Below are 21,096 nucleotides of genomic sequence, written 5' to 3'. Positions count from 1 at the left end.
GCTCACCAAGCATAAAGAGACCCCGAGAAGGATAAATAGAGGACCTTGACCACATTTCTTACTTTTTCGGCTTCTAAGTGACTCTCTTGGGGAGTGCATCATTCTCAAGTGAAAAGCTCTCTTATGGGATAACCCTAAGAGTATCTCGTGCTTTGAATGGATGGTTCTAAGAATATTTTCGATGAGCCACATTCTATTATTATTTGCATATGGATACTTAAAAATAAGGAACCAAAGCATGTGCAAATAAGATTAGTACGTGTACACAATATGTATACATGTGTCTATGAATGTTTCATGTTGTATAAAAGCTATGAATGTTCCGAGTATTGTTGCATGTTTACTTGTGTCTATGCATATCTTAAAGTACAAAAGCTATCAATGTTCTCAACCTTATTGATTAATCAATTATCAAATATATAAATAGTATTTACATGTGCATGTTATTATTATTAATTACGCTCAACTTGTACCTTGTAATTGTTTTTTCGCTCATTTATTCCATGGATTTATCATGTATTACTTGTTTCTTTGTTTTGTTTTGTTACAAGCATTCATTCTAGGTTATAGATAGTAAGATTATAGAAGTATGATCATTGATCACTTGCTATGTCCATGTGCATTGCAATATCCAAGAATCTGAGGATACCAATTCCACAACTTCCAAAGACAACCAATGCTTCTTCATCTAACCTACCTAATGTAAAGTCAGGTTCTAGTTGCAAGAAGATGTCACCGCGGGCTTAGAGTGGTAGCTTGCCAAAGGCTTTTTAGGTGCATATATGCATTGAGAGTGCAATTTTTGTCATATCGTGAAGTTTGGTGGTGTGCCTCATTTTAGGAATCATTTTCTTGGTAGCGTGAAGAAAGCCATGCATGCATGTCAACAAGTAGTTGCCAAACAAGCAACCAAGGTGGAGCACTATGAGAGCACTATGAATGCAAGAAGGCTTCCATTGCAAGAGTATTGTGCAAAGAAGTTGAGATGTTTAACTAGCACACATGACATTATCAGTAGCTGAAGATTCTACCTCTATAGAGTTTTACGTATGACCTAATAGGGGAAGCAATCTGACCAAGAACAAAGTAAGTGTCCATCAAGCCTTTGCTCATGAGAGTTTATAAGTGACACAATTAGACAAAGTGCAAATGGCATTAGCTAGGGCTATATTCTTTTCTGGTCATGCAATGGAGATTTTGGACAATGATCATTGGAAACATGTATGGAAGAAAATTGGGGAGTTTGTGGCTGGCTTTTCCTTGTTATCTTTTCTCTCCATACAACATGATGTTCTTAATAAATGCCACTTAGAGGTGAAAGAGCAGGTTGAAAGCATCATTTTATGCAACTTGGGACTTATTGGATGCAGATTATATCGTTTGATTGGTCAAATGTCAACAATACCCACTAGTAAACATCATGTTGGTTTCACCATGGGAGAGACATTCATAAATGCCATGAATAGCACAAGAGAAATAAAGTTAGGGAAGCACATTATAAACATTTTATGCAAGATTATTGAAGATATAGGGCATCATCATGTGGTGCAAGTTGTTATGGAGAATGCAAAGAATTGTAAAAATGCAGCTAGGCTTGTAAAAGAGAGATATCCAAATATTACAATGTCATGTAGTGGTTGCACCACACACTCACTTAATTTAGTATCGAAAGACTAGTACAAAAAAGAAGATACACTTTGTTTTGCTAGCATTGTTAATGATTGTAGAAGAATTGTCAAGTTATTCTTAACAAAAGTCGAGTTCTTGACATTTACTAGGCAACATGACGTGTTTATAGATTTCTATACTATGACCAACACATTCTATGCAGACGAAAGATAGCACATAAAGAATGTGTCAAGGAGATCTCTAGAATCCCTTTGTGCAAGAGATGGCCAAGGAGCAACTGGCATGAAAGTGGTGGATGATGAATATAAATAACACTTGTCCACATCTAAGACCCCTAGTTGTGTGAGTGATGTGCAATGTGCTAGCAACTTTAGGTCAAAGAGAACTAGAGCACATATAAATATGTGCATAGTACAATTTGAAACAGATTATTGGCAAACAAAGCTGAGAAGTTGGTATGCATGTATTGCAATCATAGGATCTTGTGGGTTATCAAGAGATGCAACTATGAGGAGAGTATGCCCTTGTGGATGTATAGTTGTGATGATGTTGAGACCAAGGCCTCAAGCTTTAATGCGGTCAAACAATTTGACAGTGATATTCATGCCATTGCGATAGACATTGAGGTTAAAATGAACCTAGAGGTAACATATGCAGATACTGAGAAGTATTTTGCTCGTCGCATGACTCCATCCCAAGCAACATTGAGAAAAGCAACAATGGATTAGATTTGAATCTTTACATTCACCTTTTTCCTTGATATTAAAAACTTTAAATGTTGTAATTGGTCGATTTGTGGACATGTAAAGTTTTTAATAGCAATACGCTTGCAATGTCACATTTAACTTGTATTGTGAAAAAAGTATTTATTCTTTACAGAGATCGATACATTTTGAAAGCCATCTCTTATTGCTTTTCCATATGGGCTTGTCAATCAATATTTGCACATCAATGTGTTTACATGTAGTTTTCAATCAATAAACAGGTTACGTTGTATCACAAGCAGTGATCAAGGAAAAAGCTCTCTCACAACCCAAGGCACACGAGAAAAGGAAGCACCGATACATGTTGTGGTTTAGTGCTTGTATCTAGCTAGATCGGTTTCCTAACCTTAATCCACCTTTCTAAACTCCTGAAAGACACACCAACTAACAAAGTCCATCACCATATTGAACATGTTGCCACATCAAATAGCTACTTGCCATGGATGAAATATGCTATTAGTTGGCTGGTTATGAGATTGTGGTGGCCTCAAGGAGCTCGGTATGATGTTACAATGCTATTGTCCGAGTGCACTTAACCTCAACAAAGGAGGCGATATACACTTCAAGAAGAGCATTCAAAGTTCAATGTGTTATATTCAACCAAGAAAAGAGCAATAAAAGATGATGATAATGATATAATAGTGGAGACACGAGCAGCCGCAGCAGCATGGATAGTAGAAAAGTCTGATGATGACGAAAACGATGCACGAGATCTCAAAGAGGTTGCTGCTGTGAGCTTAGCGTGGCTACATGCGGGCTAGTTTTGATCAACGTGATGATGCTTTTGTAGTCGGTGTGGCAGGTTGACCTGTCCACATCACGTGATAATCCAATCCGTCTTTACAAGCAGACTGATGAAACCACACCCCTGGGCCCTCGGCCATGCCATAGCCTCAACACTCATCTGCGTTTTCCTAAGGCTTAATAAATAGCCTTTACCTTACAAAATTATGATTTTACCCTTCAAGACCTTTTTATCCCCTCTACCTTAAAAATAGTACTCTCTCTCGGCCCTTCATCCCAAACACACATCTTTTCCTCACTCATTTTAGAGTTGATAAACACATTTATCAAAGTGTTTTTCTTGCACATTCTCTTCACTACCTAGAGTTCTTCCTTGTGTCCAATCAACTTTGTAACATCCACATATATCTTCGTTTCCGGAACCATGTCAAAATATCCAACATTCACTATGGTCCACGTAGTGTCACCCATGCCCTGTCATTCTATGGGTGGTGCAATGTATTTTGTGATGTTCATTGACGATTTTTTGTGTAAAGTTTGGGCTTACCCCATTAAGCTTAAGTCAAAAATCTTGGTTGTGTTTCAGAGATGGCTTGCATTGGTCGAGAACCAAATTGGGCATAAGCTGAAATGCCTTAGGACTGACAATGGGGGAGAATATGTGTCATGTGCTTTTGAGCAATTATGTGACAAGAGGGGTACTAAGCATCAGTTGGCCGCTCCCTATACCCCACCCCAGAATGGTTTTTCTAAGCAGATGAATAGAACCATCCAGGAGTGTGTATAAAGTATGCTTAGCCATGCAGGCTTACCACAGAGCTTTTGGGATGAGGCAGTCAATACAACTGTGCATGTCATAAATAGATCACCTTCTAGTGGTTTGGATTTCCAGGTTGCAGAGGAGGTATGGAAACCTCCGTCTTATGCGCATCTACGTGTCTTTGGATGTGAGGCATTCTGCCATGTGCCCAAAGACAAGCGTACTAAGTTGGACCCCAAGAGTGTTAAATGCATTTTCCTTGGCTATGGGGATGCAGGCAAGATGGGTTGCCACCTTTGGGATCTGCAAGCATGGAAAGTCATCCGCAGCCATGATGTAGTCTTCCATGAAGACAAGATGCATAGGCAGCCTGAGAAGGTGGTAGAGATACGCAGGGTTATATTCTAGGAGGAGCCATGTGCTCCTGCACAACCAGTTGGACAGCCTGCAGCAGTAGTTGGTATACATGGCCAGGGTGTTGGACCAGCCCCAATAGAGCTAGAGATAGACATCCACCTGATAGATTTGAGCCCTCAATGCATTATGTCTTGGTTGCATATGCAAGAGAGCCTCTCACCTATGATGAGGCTATGCGCAAGGGTGATACTCACTCCTAGGAGAGGGTTATGCAGTCTGAGATAGACTCCCTGCACAAGAATATGACTTGGGATTTGGTTGCACTACCTCAGGGCAAGAAGGCTTTGCCATGCAAATGGGTATACAAGTTGAAAAGTACCCCTGGAAACCCCAAGCCAGCTTATAAGGCAAGATTTGTCGCTAAGGGTTTCAAACATGAGCATGGAGTTGACTTTGATGAAATCTTTTCTTATATGGTCAAGATGACCACCCTACTCTTGGTTTTGGCTTTGGTCGCATAGCTCGACTTGGACTTGTACTAGATGGATGTCAAGATTGTATTCTTGCATGGGGATTTACATGATGAGATATACATGGAGCAGCCTAAGGGCTTTGCAGAACCTGACAAGGAGCACCTAGTGTGCAAGTTGAAGAAAAGTCTTTATGGCTTGAAGCAGGCACCTAGGGAGTGGTATCATAAGTTTGATGCCTTTATGCAGTCACAGGGCTATAGCATGAGTGCTATGGATCCGTGTCTTTACACGAAGAAAGCCTGTGATGGCTCATTCCTTATTTTGGTACTTTACGTGGATGATATGCTGATAGCAAAGAAAGCTCATGATGAGCTTGATGCTCTTAAATCTCAATTGAAGAAGAGCTTCGAGATGAAGGATTTGGGAAAGGCCTCTCACATTCTTGGTATGCGCATTAAGAGCGACAGGCATCAGTGACTACTCTACCTCTCACAGAAGGAGTACATTCATAAAGTCCTTGAGTGTTTCTGCATGCAGGATGTAAAGCCTATTGGATGTCCATTACCTTCTTATGTGAAGGTTTCACAGGCCGATTGTTTGCAGACGGATGAGCAGAGAGCTGAGATGGCCAAGATCCCTTAGGCATCAACCGTTGGGTAGTTTGATGTATGCCATGATAGCCACTCGTCTAGATATTGCCTTTGCAGTTAGTGTTGTGGCACGCTATATGGCTACACCGATGGCAAAAAGCATTGGGATGCCATAAAGGGTATCATGAGATACCTGAAGGGCATAGAAGATATGTGTGTTTGCTATGGGAGCCAGGATACAGGAGTTATGGGCTACACAGACTCTGATTATGCAGGACATACAGATAGTATAGAAAGTCCACTTCCGGCTATGTCTTTACCTATGCTAGAGGTGATGTTTCTTGGATGTCTAGGGTTCAAAAGTGTACGACTCTCTCTACCACTGAGGCCGAGTATGTTGCGACCACTGGGGCTTGCAAGGAGGCCATATGGTTGGGCCATTTGGTTCATGACCTTGGGATTGATACTATACCTACGTTGCATTCAAATTCCATGAGTGCTATTCAGCTAGCCAAGAATCTAGTTTTCCATGCAAAGATGAAACACATTGAGGTGAGGTATCACTTCATGCATGGGGTCGTGGAGGACAAGTCTGTTAACCTGGTCAAGATCTCCACTGATAAAAATCATGCAGATGTGCTCACGAAAAGCCTCACTACTGAGTGCTTTGCCTTGCTCAAGAGATTGATGGGCGTTGGATAAGATGACATTTTTCCTCATCATGGTGTACATGTGTACATTGTACTCTCTTTTCTTTTTCCTTTCACTCCTCATTGGGACATATTTACCTTTAAGTGGGAGATTTTTGGGGGTAAAGACGCCTCTGCCTAGCCGCCTATGTATTACTATACTAACAATACCCGCCACTACACACTGTAGGTAGTGGGCGCTCATCACCATCGCTTTATTCTTTATTCTTTTAATGACAGTTTGAATAAAGGAAGTCCCGATCACACATTGTGAATGTTGGAGTTCCCATTTGTGTCTGTCTCTCTCTTGTTGCTCTTCCTCTCCACCATAGCTCACTTCCAAGAAAGCTTGATCATTCTCACCTTTCATCAATGTGCTTTGTCTTCACATGGAAGACCAAATTCTTGGCTAATTGAATAGCATTCATAGAATCTGAATGCAATGGAGAAGCCATGTTAGTAATACCAAGGTGTGACACCTAACTAGAGAGCCTCCTTGCAAGCCTCTATGGTTACAATATACTCTACCTCTATCATAGATAGAGCCATGCATTTTTTCACCCTAGACATCCAAGAAACAGCACCTCCAACAAAAGTGAAAACATAGCCAGAGATGGACTTCCTACTGTTTGCATGTCCTACATAATCAGAGTCGGTGTATCATCATGTATCCTAGCTACCATAACATATGCACATAGCTATTATGCCCTTCAGGTACCTCATGATACCCTTAATGGCATCCCAATGCCATCTTTCAAATGTAGCCATATAGTGTGCCACAACTCCTACTGCAAATATTACTTTAGGACAAGTGGCTATCATTGCATACATCAAACTACCCACTATTGCCTATGCATAATGGATCTTGGCCATCTCGGCCTTTTTCTCATCAGACTGTGGACAATCGGCCTAACTAACCTTCACATGAGAAGGTAAAGGACATCCAATAGGCTTAAGATCTTGCAGATAAAATTGCTCAAAGACCTTCTCGATGTACTCCTTCTGTGACAAGTAAAGGAGTCCCTTAGAGTGATTGCATGTAATATGCATCCAAAGAATATGTGAGTCATCTCCCATGTCCTTAATCTCAAAGCTCTTCTTGAGCTAACCTTTCAAGGCATTCAAATCATCATGAGTACTCCTAGTAATCAACATATCATCCACATAGAGGATCAAAAGCATAAGATTGCCATCACATGCCTTTTTTGTGTATAAACACATATCCATATTACTACAAGAATATCCCTGTGAATGCATAAAAGCATCAAACTTGTAGTACCATTCCCTAGGTGTATACTTAATGCCATAAAAGCTCTTCCTCAATCTACACACTAGGTGGTCCCTACAAGGTTTTGCATATCCCTTAGGCTACTCCATATAAATCTCATCATGAAAGTCCCCATGAAGAAAAGCCATATTGACATCCATCTGATAAATATCCAAGTCAAACTGAGCAACCAAATCCAGTACCAAGTGTAGGGTAGTCATTTCATAACAAGAGAAAAGACTTCATATAAGTCCACACCATGTTCCTGCTAGAGGCCCTTAGCAACCAATATAGCGTTGTATGTCATCTTGGGGCATCCAGGGTACTTTTCAACTTGTACACCCACTTGCATGGCAAAGCACACTCGCCACTAGATAAAGGAACCAAATCTCACATATGATTTTTCTACATTGAGTCATACTTTGACTACATGGCCCTTTCCCAAGAGTGACCATCACCTCTATGCATAGCCTCATCATAGGTAAGAGGCTCACTAGTATTTGTCACCATAGCATAATCCATAGAGGACTCAAATCATGCAGATTGTTGTATATCTCTAGTAGACAATGCTGTGGGGCATGTACATCCTGTGGACCATTAGGGACTTGGGCCACTAGAGCATTAGCCACTACTGCAAGCTATCTAGCTAGCTGTATAATAGCAAGAGGCTCCTCCTAAAATATCACCCTGCATACCTCAATGACATCTCATGCTACTTATGCATTTTCTCCTCATGGAAACAAAATCATGGCTATGATAACCTTCCAAACCTACGAATCCCATAGGCAATATCCCATCTCACCTGCATCTCCGTAACTAAGAAAGATGCATTTTCTAGACTTAGGATCCAACTTATTACACTTATCCTTGGGTACATAGCAAAAAGCCTCACAAAAAAAGGCTCACAAATGAGCATATGAGGGAGGTTTTCTAGACCATATCTCCTCTACAACTTGATAGTCAAGAGCAATACATAGTGATCAATTTATCAAGTATACAATAGTAGTAACTATCTCAACCCAAAAATGCTATGGTAAGCTTGCCTTGCTAAGCATATTACAAACTTTCTTCTGAATCATCCTATTCATGCACTCAACCATACCATTCTGGGGTGGGGTGTACGGGGCGGTGAACTAATGTTTAATACCCCTCTTGTCACAAAATTGCTCAAAGGCTTTAGAGATATATTCATCCCCATTATCTAACCTTAGGCATTTCAACCACCAACACCTAGATTGGTTCTCAACCAAGGCAAGCCAATGCTGAAATGTAGCCAAGACATTCAATTTTCACTTTATGGGAAATGCCCAAACCTTATGCCAGCTACAAGAGTTACTATGAGACTATCCACATGACTGAGAGCGAGACTGTTGAGAGTCTCTCCCATGTCTACCATTATTGCCTCTAGCTATCAAAGCATGAGAGGTGTGAGAAGCATCAACATTATTTCTGTTAACCTCTTTAGTCAAGAGTGCACCCTCTACATCCTACAACTATACCCCATCTGTAGGCATGTTGGCACACATAGCAGTATGAAATGTATCCCATGATCCAAGTAATGTAACTAAGAGGAAGCAAGGAAAAAAGAGTACCCTTGAATTCAATCCCCTACAAAGAGAAATGACTGATAATGGAATGAAACTCATTTAAGTAAGCTGTAGAGGCAAGAACAAGATCTACCGCTAAGACCCACGGACCGCTTATTGTTCAAGCATTTCAAGCAAGCACTAATGGCTACCTCTCACATAGCTGATGTGACATCTCTCTCTACGAGTGTAGTGAGCTTACCTTGATGCTCGATTGAGTCGCTTCCTCTCTTCAGCACTCCGATAGCTCCACGATTCACAATGCAAGCTCAAGCATCCTCAAGCCTCTTCCTCCAAGCTCCATTCTCCATAGCCAAGTGTGAGACAAGAGAAGAGAAGAGAAGAGAAAAAGAAGAGAGGAGAAGGTGGAGAGCTTCACCTCCAAGCTCCCTCACTCCCACAAGCTCACTCCCTCCCTCAAGCACTCACAAGCAAGCGAGAGAAAAGGAGATAAGAAGAAGAGTTCACTTTGCCACACACCCATGAAACACACCCAAGAATGAGCTCTCATTCATCTTTTGAATTTTATATATAAAGCCTTAAATCCCATTTGGGCGGTCATCCCCTTTTTACATGGCCAGTCATAGCCTAGGCCCTTTTTTCCATTGTCCTCCTATCTTCCTAGCTTCCTTCCTACCGCCCATCTACCTTTACAATTTGCACGGGCCTGGCATTCTTAAAATAAATCATGGTGCACCTTGCACTCTTTTACAAAAGTATTGACTTGGGGCTTTTCTTGTGCGTCTTTCTCCTTGATTTAGGACTTTTCTGCACTTCTTGTGTTTCCATATTTTTCTTAGCACGCCTTCATCTTCCATTTCACGTTTGCCTTGGCCTTGTCCTCTGCTTTTGAATTTCTCGATGTTCTACCTTGTTCATCTAAGGGTTAACATTACCCCCTCCTAGACGAGTGCTAGTTCCATGGCATGTGTTGGTGGTGAAAGGGACGGTGGTGCTGGGTGGTCAGGGGCTTCTTGAGGTTGTGGACATATCGTGTTGAGGGTGTGTTGGAGGGATTTTTAGAACTGGAAGGCTCTTGAGTTTGGAATGAGCCCTGGTATTGGAGGGATTTATGGATGTGTTAGAGGGATTTATGGAATTGAAATGCCCTGGCATTGGAGATGATCCCTGGTGTTGGAGGGATGGTGAGGTGCAGGTCCATATTTGAAATTCGAAATGGTGTTAGAGGGATCCATGCTTGGAGCGTGGCATGTGGACAGATCCTTCTTTGAAATTTAAGATAGTATTAGATGGATCCGTCATTTAACCCTCAGTGGTTGAGTTTGTCTGCACTCTTCCAAATGAACTTCTTCATTCACTTTCTGATCGTGGTTGTCACGTCCTCCCCTCACTTGGTTGTGCTTTGCCTAATGGCACTGGGCGTAGGATGGAGAGTGTATGCTTGGATGATGGGGTCTCTAAAGTTGGTGGTGGGGCTTTTGCTTATACCTAGAAAGAAAAGAAGGTGCACTACCTGGGGGTGTGTCTACCTTACCATGGCGTGCATGGTGCTGGTGCTTGTGGGACTGGGAGATGGGTCCCCAACCTTGGGCAAGCCCTCAGTGTATCCCACACTTGAGAACTCAGTTCGTGCATACAGGAGGTGTGGTGCATGTAGCTTAGGGTGACAGGGTGAGTGTTGTGTCCCTAGGTGTGTCATGTCCTTGATGTGCCCTAAGCATGAAGTGGGGGATTAAAATGAGGCTAGGGGGTTAGAGACGAAGCCAGCCGACAGGGGCCATCGGCACACCTAATTTGAGAATCCCTAGGTGCAGTGACGATGATCGATGTGCAGCTTGTGTTTTTTTTTTTGAATAAATAGTTTCTTGAATTTGGAGAAGTAGTACAAGATGACAGATTCATTTTTTGGATTCGTGGGCATGGGATGGGGAAGTTGGGGGCTTTAATGATTTGTTAAGGAAGTCCCTGCTTAGCATATACCCTTTTTGGCCTATTCTAACGTGGAGAGGTGTGGAGGATAAGAATGGATGGCTACATTTGGTAAATTGGCTGTCATTCATGTCCTCAAGAAGGGCCATGTAAAAGGATGGGAGTAAAGCACCGCGCAACATTAGTCGAGTCATGGCGCACCCATCTATTCCTGCATTAATGTCAAAAAAGAGTGGCAAAAGATGGTACTCTGCCGTGCAGGGGGTTGCTTGAGGAGAGTCCTAAGTAATCTAATATAGTTACATGTTGTTACAAAGGCAGGGTCTGGGTAAGAGGAGAATTCTATTTGGAAATGGGCCATGGAGTCCCATAGATCTTGTTCTGAGAAGGCAAGCCCCTCCTCTGGTTTTGTGGCATTGACATTGTAGATCCTCGGGAAGTCGTATCGGCCATGGATGTCAGGGTCAAAATCTACTCCCACCCTTTGAGGATATGGTAGATAGGTCGGGTCATTCCGTTCGAATGGTAGGGAGCCACAAAACGACATCCACGCATCCACATTGCCGTTCCAGACACTTCTCCTTCACTTTGGTTGGGATTCGTAGCCTTTCACCGTGTGGGGTACCTCCTCAACCTTGTTTTGCCAGTAATCTAGGGACTTTGTCCCCCAAGCTGTTGGATTTTTCTCTCTTTCAGTGAGCCATATTTCACCAAGCCTTTTTCCCATGGTGATGACCTCCATTACTGCTTCGGTGGATAGTACTTTGCTCAAACCTGTTGGATATCGGAAGGTGAAGTCAAAGGGTTGGTGACGATTTTCCCACTGCTCCCACATTGTGACAGCTCTATATTCTAGTTCATGGGTAAGCAGTCCCTTTCTAATGGGATGTGGGCAGTTGTGGAACTGCAAGTGGTTGCACTTGAGCTCTTTTGTGTGCTTGATCTAACATTTTGGCCCTCTTCTTTTTTGTTTCTGCCTTCCTTTCTATTATGGTATCTTGTTCTTGAGGGGGCTCTGGTTGTGGTGAGGGGGGTTGGTGGGATCCACTCCTCATCTTGTTGCTTTCCTTCATGGCTTGACCCTACCCTTGCCTCATGGGGTTGTCATTCTTGAAGTTCCATGGCATCAATCTCCTCTGGTATTAAGACTACTCCTTACCGTTTCTCTTACTGATCTTGACTGATTGGGTCGAGGCTTGCATCTTGGACCTAGGAGCACAGCCCTTTTTTGATTTCCTTCTGGGGTATTTCAAGTTTCCTTTTAATCATATCAACTGCCTCCTCCTCCTCAGAGAGTGTGATGTCTAAGATTGTGCTGAGGAAGGCATGTTGTTGGATTGCTTGAGCGGTGCCTACCCTATCTTCTGCTAATATTCGGCCTCCCTCTATAAGGGCCAAGCGGCTCGCTAGATCCTTCACTTTATTCTTGCTCTTGGCTTCCCATTCCCTTGCCTTCTTTTTCATTTCTTTCAGTCCCTTACTTTGCCTTTGTGACAACGCCACCATCACCGGCTCTTGCCTCTTCCATTTTTTTACAAGGTCTTGTTTCTTTTCTGTTAGGTGTCCGATCTTCTGCTCTAGTGTTGCTTGTTCTTCCCTTTGTCATTACATTCCACGTTCTACTTCTTCTCTCTCTTTTTTCCATTCTTCTTGCTCTTGTGCTCTCTCTGCTTCCAATGCGCCGAGCTCTTCCATGCCCTCTTGAAGTTTTCTCACATGTGCTTCAAGCATCGCTTGCTGTAGAACCAGGAGCTTGTATTCCCTTTACATTGCGACCAGCTTTTGGTTCTCTTTCTCTAGTCTTTCTCGCCACTGTGCTTTGAGCTTTGCTTGCTATAGAACCAGGAGCTTGTATTCCCTTTGCATTGCGACCAGCTTTCGGTTCTCTTTCTCCAGTCTTTTTCGCCACTGTTCTTCGTCGTCTTCCTTGGCCCTTAGCTCTGCTTTCAGCACATGGATTTCCTTGTGTTGGAAGGCCACTTGGCAAGTCTTTTCTATTTGGGAGGCAGTTGCCATTTCCCTTTCTGTTTCCAGTGTCACCACTACCGCTCTCTTCTCCTCCTTTTCCCTTTCCAACTAAGCATAGTTGCTCATCCTGGTATGTGGCGTGCGGCTCCGTGGTGATAGCATCTACCTTTGGTCACTTGGGTCCCTATTGAGATTCGACGTCTGCAGCAACCAATCTTTTCACTTTTGTAGTTGTGGTTCCCACACTGGAGGTGGACATTGGGGTATGTGTCTTATTGACTAAGAACTGCACCCATGCCATGAGGTTGCTGGCATCCTTTGAGGTGCCCATCTATTGGCTTTCCAAGTACGTTTTTGGTAGTCCATCGAGAAATGAATCTAAGCGTCGCCACTCGGCACTCCCATGGAATATCACGGGGTTTGTTACCTAGGTTTTTCTGAGTCCGCCTCACAACGGAATGTTTGCGGTCGAACCCACTAGGATCAACCTAAATCTTGAAACCCTGGTGGTCAAGGTTTCCCAGTCACTCTCCTATATCCAGACTTACCCAATTTGAAGCAAGTCCATACCCCTCTGGGTTCAAGGAGAAGTAGGAACGAGAGGGATGCGTTGCTCCACCTCTCTATCCGTAGGGCATAATCCCCTTACGGACCCCAAAAATGGTATGAATTCGGAAATTAACCCGCACTGCCCAAAGGTCTAACGACGATAAAATCTTGTGAGAAGCCTCCCAATTCTCTGGGACCACCCTACCATCGTAAGATAGGACTTGTCGGGGGTTCTGCCCTCCCGTCGTATGACAAAAATCATTTAATTAGGGGGGGAGGTCATACGGCGAGAGGGAGGGGAAATGTTGAAAAAAAAATCGTTTAATTGGGGGGGGAGGTCATACAATGCGAGGGAGGGGAAATGCTACACGTCCATTGTGGCTGGGGTTCCTGGAGTTGCTGTGATGGTTGGGGTAGTGGGCAAGAGGGTAGGTGGGGTTGAGTGTAGCGTGGCTTTGCCCTTTCCTTCAGGGACAGGTGGAGGCAAGTCTTCTGTCGCTTGGGCATTGTTTCTCCTAGCATGTCCTACCTAGGCAAGCTCATTGCTGCTAGTTCCTGTTGCCTGCACTACTATTCAACAGACATGTGCACAACTTGTGCCAGGTCCTCCTCTTCTTTCCTTCTCAACTCCTCTTCTTGTTCCGCAGCTCTTTTTGAATAGCCTTGGCTTTAAGTAGGTCCACGTCCTCTTTTTTCTTCCTCTCTTCCTCTTGCTTCTTCTTTGTTGCCTTCTTTTTAGGTGTCTTTGCCTTCTGTTTGCTGGATTGAGCTTCTTGCTCTCCCTCTTCTTCACTAACCGTGCTCTCACTTGATGGTTCTTTCTTGTGACGAGGAGGTGACTTCTCAGGTGTTTCACCTAATCTCTCTTCTCTATCTTGTGCCTCTTTTATAGCATGTCAGATAAAGGCAGTCAAGACTCCTCCATACCCTATGAATGCGGCCTTGGCTGAGGGCTTCTTCTTGTTAGTTCCCTTTGATGCTGGGGATTCTCCGCCCACCGGTCTACTTCCAAGGGCTAGCATCCTAGCTGGTTGATCTATGGTCTTCCTAGCATAGCCATTCTAATCCACTTCATGCAGTGAATGCGCTGCCACACTCTCCATTATGGGCACACTGATTCTATACATGAGTGAGTTATACCTTAGGATGGAGAAGAGGGTGTAGATCACATTTGCTTGCAATCTGGTCTCTACATCAGGGATTTCTTGGATGCTTATGCCATCATTTGTTAAGACACTTTCCTTCTTTATCCCTAGCATGGCATAGATGGCTCTTTTGTGCCAATAGTTGCAGTTTGGGTTGTCCTTTAGGTTGGAGCTTGGCCTCACATTCCATGGGTTTAGTGGGAGTTGCAGTTGTCGTGCCGCTAGATGCATTCGAGATGTGAGAGGCATCGTTAGTGCTAGAGCTGGGTATTTTGCTAGAAGTGGGCTGCAATTTTGGACAATAGATTGGTTCAGGCCCTGTTGAGCTAGACTTTGGAGGTTCTACAGACTTAGTCGCCTAATTTTCTTGTGATGTGAGTGTCTCGGGCATGATGTTTGGTGTGGTCAAGTTTGAGGGTGGCATTTGAGTAGGGCCTTTGGTTGTTTTGGCTTTAGGTAGCCAAATCCAGGTGTTACCTGCATAGTAGTCTTATGCTTGCAATAAGGTCTTGGGGACCCATCGCGGCTTGACCGTGCATCGATGTTTATGGCAAAGCCTTGGCTTCCTAGGTTTTGGGTGCAGATAATTAGCCTTGTGAGACCATGGGTTTCTATTCCTAGGTGGCCTTCCTTGTTTAGGTACCCATTTGAGTTGGGGTTCATGTGCTTCAATGTGGGTTCTAGTGGTTGCTGTGGCCTCGAGGCTAGGTGGGTTGTGACGAGTCATGACCCCCCTCCTTAGCCTTGGTGGTGGGTTTCTCTACCGGTGGCTATGTGGACTTGGAAAGATTCACACCACCCTTGCTAAAAGCTATAACTATGCAAATGTCACCCATGGCAAGGTGGATGTGCTGCGACTCGTAGTCGACATTTCAACAAGCTTGCTTCTTGAAAGTTCTTCCTAACAGCAATTCTGTGACTGCATTCTTAGTGTTGGGCAACACATAGAAAATTATCTGCATGCTCTCAAACTCAATAGAAACTGTAACCTTGCACTTTCCCAGAAGGTTATAGGGTTGGCCCCCATAAGGGGTGAGATTAGCATTAGTAGGCTACAACGGCGGTTTGCCAATTTGGGTCCAATGGTCATGGGTTAAGATATTAAAATCAGCTCCCTCATCAATCAATGCGTTGATAGTGCGCGTGTACTTAGCAGTGATCGTCATGTTGAGGTAGGCTGGGGGTACTACTTCCTCATCCTCACCTTCTATTTTAGTGATAGTGGCTACTCGTACGTGGACAGGAGGTGCTGGCATTGGGGGTTCATGCAATGGGTGTGTAGGAGGGAAGTACTTCTTCATGTGGTTGCCATTGAAGAAGCCTATGCCTTCACCCTCTAGGGTTTTGAGTTCTACATTGCCAGTTCGATTAATGGTCCGAACCTTAAAAGGTCCTAGCCCCCGAAAATTCAACTTTTTCTTATGTCCTTTGACTGAGTATAGCAATACTAAGTCACCCTATTCGAAGTGCTTCTCTCTTCCTCTAGGTCTACTATGATATCCCCTACCGGCCTACCATGGTGTTCTAGCCAGGTTTGAGCATCTTATTGGTTCACTAACTATTGAACAACCTTAGGAAAGTCTCCTAGGTTAAGGTCCTCGTTGCTTCTACAGCCTGTGCTGCCCTCTTTCATGTCTAGGACTTCTTGCTCTACCAAGTCATTGATCAAGTCAATAAGGCCGGGTAGATCCACTTCCACAATAGTATGAGTCTCGTTTTCAGCTATATTCCTTGCTTGGTCCTACCTTCACGAATTTGATTGTTTGCCTATATCTTTGGGTCTTCTCCTACTAGTGAGTTCCTTCAAGTTCTTACATCTATGTGAGTTCCTTATTAATTACAACCAGTCCTCAACTTACCCTCACTCTGTGCATGGGTGCGTGTGTATGCTCTTTTTTGTACACTATGAAAAGCCAGGCTTTTAACTTTTTTTAGTTGTGCTTAGAGGACTAGAATTCAGAGTGAGTGAGAAGACAAGTGCTTGGACGACTCTATCACTCTCGTCATGGGTTTAGCTCACTAGGTTTACATGCCTGATTTTTGGTTGTCCCCGCTGGTTTATAGGGTTCTCTGCTACTCTCTCTACCCCGTCAAGATTCGATAGTGCTCTAAGACTCCACTTGATGCTATGTTGGGCTGAATCACTAAATGGTCGACTAACGTCGCCTCTATGCTTAATTCTTGTCGATCCCTTTGTTCCCTATGCTAGAAAGGCTTCTCTAGCGTCTATGTGGCCTTCTGATGTTCGGATAGCCGGTGTCTAGGTGGTCTGGTCTAATGTTCAAAAGATTCTAAAAATTCAGAATCGGGCCAACAGGTCTGAATTGCAGGGGCCGAACGTCTGATTTGGCCCATCCAAATGGCCGAGGGCCGTCGAATGAGAAAGGGCGGAATGCAATTGGTCTGAATGTCAAATTCAGATAGTGTGAATGCCGTTGTCCAAGGGCCGAATGGCTAAACAATCGAGGGCGGAGCCAAGTGGGCCGAGGTCCAAATGGTGAATTCGGGCGAGCTTTGTCCGAGTGGGATTAGGTCGAGTCGACAAGGCCGAGGGCTGAATTTTTGAGTGTTCGAGTCAAGTGGGCCGAATGGCCGAGGGCAGATTCAAGTGGGACTCAGCCCAAAATTTCCGTCTCTCGAATGGGCTGAACATGACACGTTTTTTGCCAAGCTTGCACAAAATTCGCCGCACCGAGCAATCAAAGCCTTCGCACTGCTCAAGCACCTCCAGATTCTAACTACACATGCAAGGGAAGGTGTGGGAATACCTATAGTGGGCAATGAGCTCCTCGGCGGCGACGAGATTGAAGCAAGTCCATGCAATGAAGCTCTCTCTCTCTCTCAAGCCACCAAGGTTTCAAATGATCTTCCCCTTGGTCTCCTGGCTGGTAAACCCCTCCTCCACAAAGTTCTTGCCACTCTTGCCCCCTTGCTTGTCAGTCTCAACCCCCTTCAGCTCTCCTTTCTCCCGTTTTTCATAGATCTATGCCTTGTTTGGCCTGTTTTACAGTAGCAAACCCAACTTTTCCAACCAATTTTCTAACCTTAATCTACTCTAAATACAACAAGAATCGAAAGCAAGGTACTAAACTAATTTCTCCTACTAAACTAACCATCAAAGATAAAAAATACTTACTTCTAGCATGGATTAAAGACCCAAAACCTCCCATCTACCTCAAGCTCTGATTCGGGAATGGAACCCTTACTTCGATGCTCAATTTGAAGCGCGCAAGTGCTCAAGCTTAAATCTATTGATCCCAGCAACAAAACCAAAATGTAGACCCACTGACCGCTTATTGTTCAAGCATTTCAAGCAAGCACTAATGGCTACCTCTCACATAGCCAACGTGCTATCCCTCTCTACTAGTGTAGTGAGCTTGCCTTGATGCCCGATTGAGCGGCTTCCTCTCTTATACACTCTGATAGCTCCACGATTCGTGATGCAAACTCAAGCATCCTCAAGCCTCTTCCTCCAAGCTCCATTCTCCATAGCCACGCGCGAGACAAGAGAAGAGAATAGAATAGAATAGAAGAAGAAGAGAGGAGAAGGTGGAGAGCTTCACCTCCAAGATCCCTCACTCCCTCACACTCCCTCCCTCAAGCACTCATAACCAAGCAAGAGAAGAGAAGGAGAGAAGAAGAAGAGTTTACTTTGCCACACACCCAAGAATGAGCTCTCATTCATCTTTTGAACTTTACATACAAATCCCTAAATCCCATTTGGGCAGTCATCCCCTTTTTACATGGCCGATCATAGCCTAGGCCCTTTTTTTCATTGTCCTCCTATCTTCCTAGTTTTCTTCCTACCGCACATCTACCTTGACAATTTGCACGGCAACACTCTTAAAATAAATCATGGTGCGCCTTGCGCTCTTTTACAAAAGTACTGACTTGCACTTTTTCTTATGCGCCTTTCTTCTTGATTTAGGACTTTTCTACACTTCTTGTATTTTCATATTTTTCTTGGCATGCCTTTGTCTTCCATTTCACGTTTGCCTTAGCCTTGTCCTTTGGTTTGGAGTTTCCCGATGTTCCACCTTGTTCATCTGAGGGTTAACACAAGCTCACATAAAAGTGCCCTCCTTCATGCAAAGGTCCATGAGTTTCTTCAACCCCAATAGATCTGAGAAGTGGGGCTCTATTGGTCGTAGACATTGTGAATCTTTTCCCATAAGTCCCATGAGGACTGCCCATCAGAGATAATATTATATAACACCTACTTAGAGAGGGAAAATATGATGGTGGACTTACAAAGCTCGTCTAATTCAACCCAATCCTCTGTATCAATAAGTTTGAGCTTGATACACTTATGTTTCAAAGGCCTAACCTACATTTTCTACACCAAAACTTACTACATTTGGCCCTTTCAGTAGCTATACTTGTTGCCTTCCATCTTGTTGATATTGAAGATAGCACTATCACTTGAGCCACCGACCATAATGAAGGTAAACAAGTGCACAAAATCTCAAAGAAAGCTATTGTAATTACTACAAACATCCCTAAAACCACTATAAATCAAGCAAAAAACAAGGGATACTAACTAAGTAATGAATTGTCCACAAAGTCAATGCAAAGAACTATCAAATGGAGGTGATTGCTTGCATAAATAGTGTAGTAAACTGCAATTACAGCATGCTAAAATTGAAGTATAACAGTAAGAAATCAATGCCAAAGATGGACAATCATTGATATAAGACAAACTATAATTGCCAGGGAATAGCTCCAACTAGTAGTGAATGAATATGCGACTGGCACTGAGAACTATCAAAGAATCAGTGTGTCAGGTTGAGATACATCTCATATGATATATGCCATAATAGGCACTCGTCTTGACATAACATTTATAGTGGGATTTATGGCATGCTATATAGCTACACCTAGCAAGAGACATTGTGATGTTGTGAAGGGTATCATGAGATAGCTAAAAGGCTTAGCATATATGTGCATTTTCTATAATAGTAATGATATATGAGTCATAGGCTACACTGACTCCAACTATGCAACACATGCAAATAGTAGGAAGTTCACCTTTGGGTATGTCTTTACCTATGCTGAAGGAGCTATTTCTTAGATGTCTAGGGGAGAATAGAAATGCATAGCCTCAAGGCTAAATACATTGCCATCATTGAGGCTTTGCAAGGAGGTCATATAGTTAGGTTGTTTGGTAGTAGCATACCTTGGTATTACTATTACTTCTACATTGCATTCGGATTCTATGAGTGCCATTCAATTGGCCCATAATTAGATCTTCCATACAAAGACTAAGTACATTGAGGTGTGCTATCATTTCATTAGAGAGGTGGTAGAGGACAAGTCTATTGAGCTTGTCAAGATCTCAATCCATGAGAATTTGACTAATCTGCTCACTAAAAGTCTCTTAGTAGAACATTTTGCCTTCCTTAGGAGGTTGATGGGTGTAAGATGAGATGATGTCTTTTCTCATCTTGTTATACTCTATGTACATGTTGTACTTTTTTCTTTTTTCTTTTACTCCTTACTAAGGCACATTCACCTTTAAGTAGGAGATTATTGGGGGTAAAGTTGCCTATGTCTAATTGCCCACATTTACTCATTGTACATTATACTTGAACACTTGTACACTAAGGTGGTGGGTACCCATCATTGTCATTTTATCTTTTTTTCTTTCAATGACTATTGAATAAGGCAAGGCTCATCACACATTGTGACAGTTGGAGTTCCCACATATGGTGTGTCTCTCTCTTACTCTTTTACTCTATCCACCATAGCTCTTGCTTCCACTTGTGTGCTTTCACTTGGACTCTACCTTTCACTAGAGGAAAGGGATAGAACCACCTATAGAAGGGAGGAATCTATCAATAAGATGGAGGAGGCATCAAGGAAAAAGCCAAAGCCCCAATGCAATACATTTGAGTCAACTATAGCAATGTGCATAGTAATACCCCCTAGTAGGTGCAAAAGGGTAAGTTTAAAAATTATGAACCTCTTGATGTAGTTGTTGCAAGGCTTCTTCTTCAATTGATCTTCTTCAATCTTGCAAAAAACTAGTTTAAAACAAAAGCATCAAATACAAGTAACCTATCATTCCTTGCCATTAGTCCTTCTAGGATTTTTTTCAATATTTAGATGCTTTCCTATTGAGATGTCAAGCTCAATACAAGTTGACACTCACATATCTAGGTGACCATTTCTGCATTCATATCATCAACATGGTTGGTACTTACATCGACATATCATTCCAGTGATACTTTACAACTATAGGCATCAATTAGTCTACCTACCCGAGTTACAGGATATCTATCTAGTTATCTTTCTAGTTAGCATGTGCATATTGTGGACCACTTGTATATTATGTATGTTGTACTTTCTCTTATTTTTTGGTAGACTCACACAGTGAAAAAGAAGAAGGAAAAAAAACTAGGGTTTTTAAGCTTCCAATAGTGTGTACATTCTCTTTGTGTGTTTTTTGTCTTGCAAGAGCTTAAGCTCCCTCTCTCTCCCCCTATCTTTTCATGGTATTAGAGTGGCATTCAAGCAAGAAGTTGTGAACCGCAAGCACAAGAGTCTACAAGGGAACCCTACTGTGGAGTACACCTATGGAGATCTCTCAAATACAATCTCCAATTAACGAGTTGCCTTCATGAGCTTGAAGTGCTCAAGGAAGTGTTACAAACCTTTGGTCTACGGCTATGTGGTTGAATTCATG

Source organism: Lygodium microphyllum, chromosome 29 (assembly GCF_053477565.2).
Source record: "Lygodium microphyllum isolate KBCC chromosome 29, Lygodium_microphyllum_v1.1.10, whole genome shotgun sequence".
Lineage (NCBI taxonomy): Eukaryota > Viridiplantae > Streptophyta > Polypodiopsida > Schizaeales > Lygodiaceae > Lygodium > Lygodium microphyllum.
The sequence above is the reverse complement of the archived record's forward strand: the minus strand, read 5'-3'. Positions refer to the sequence as shown.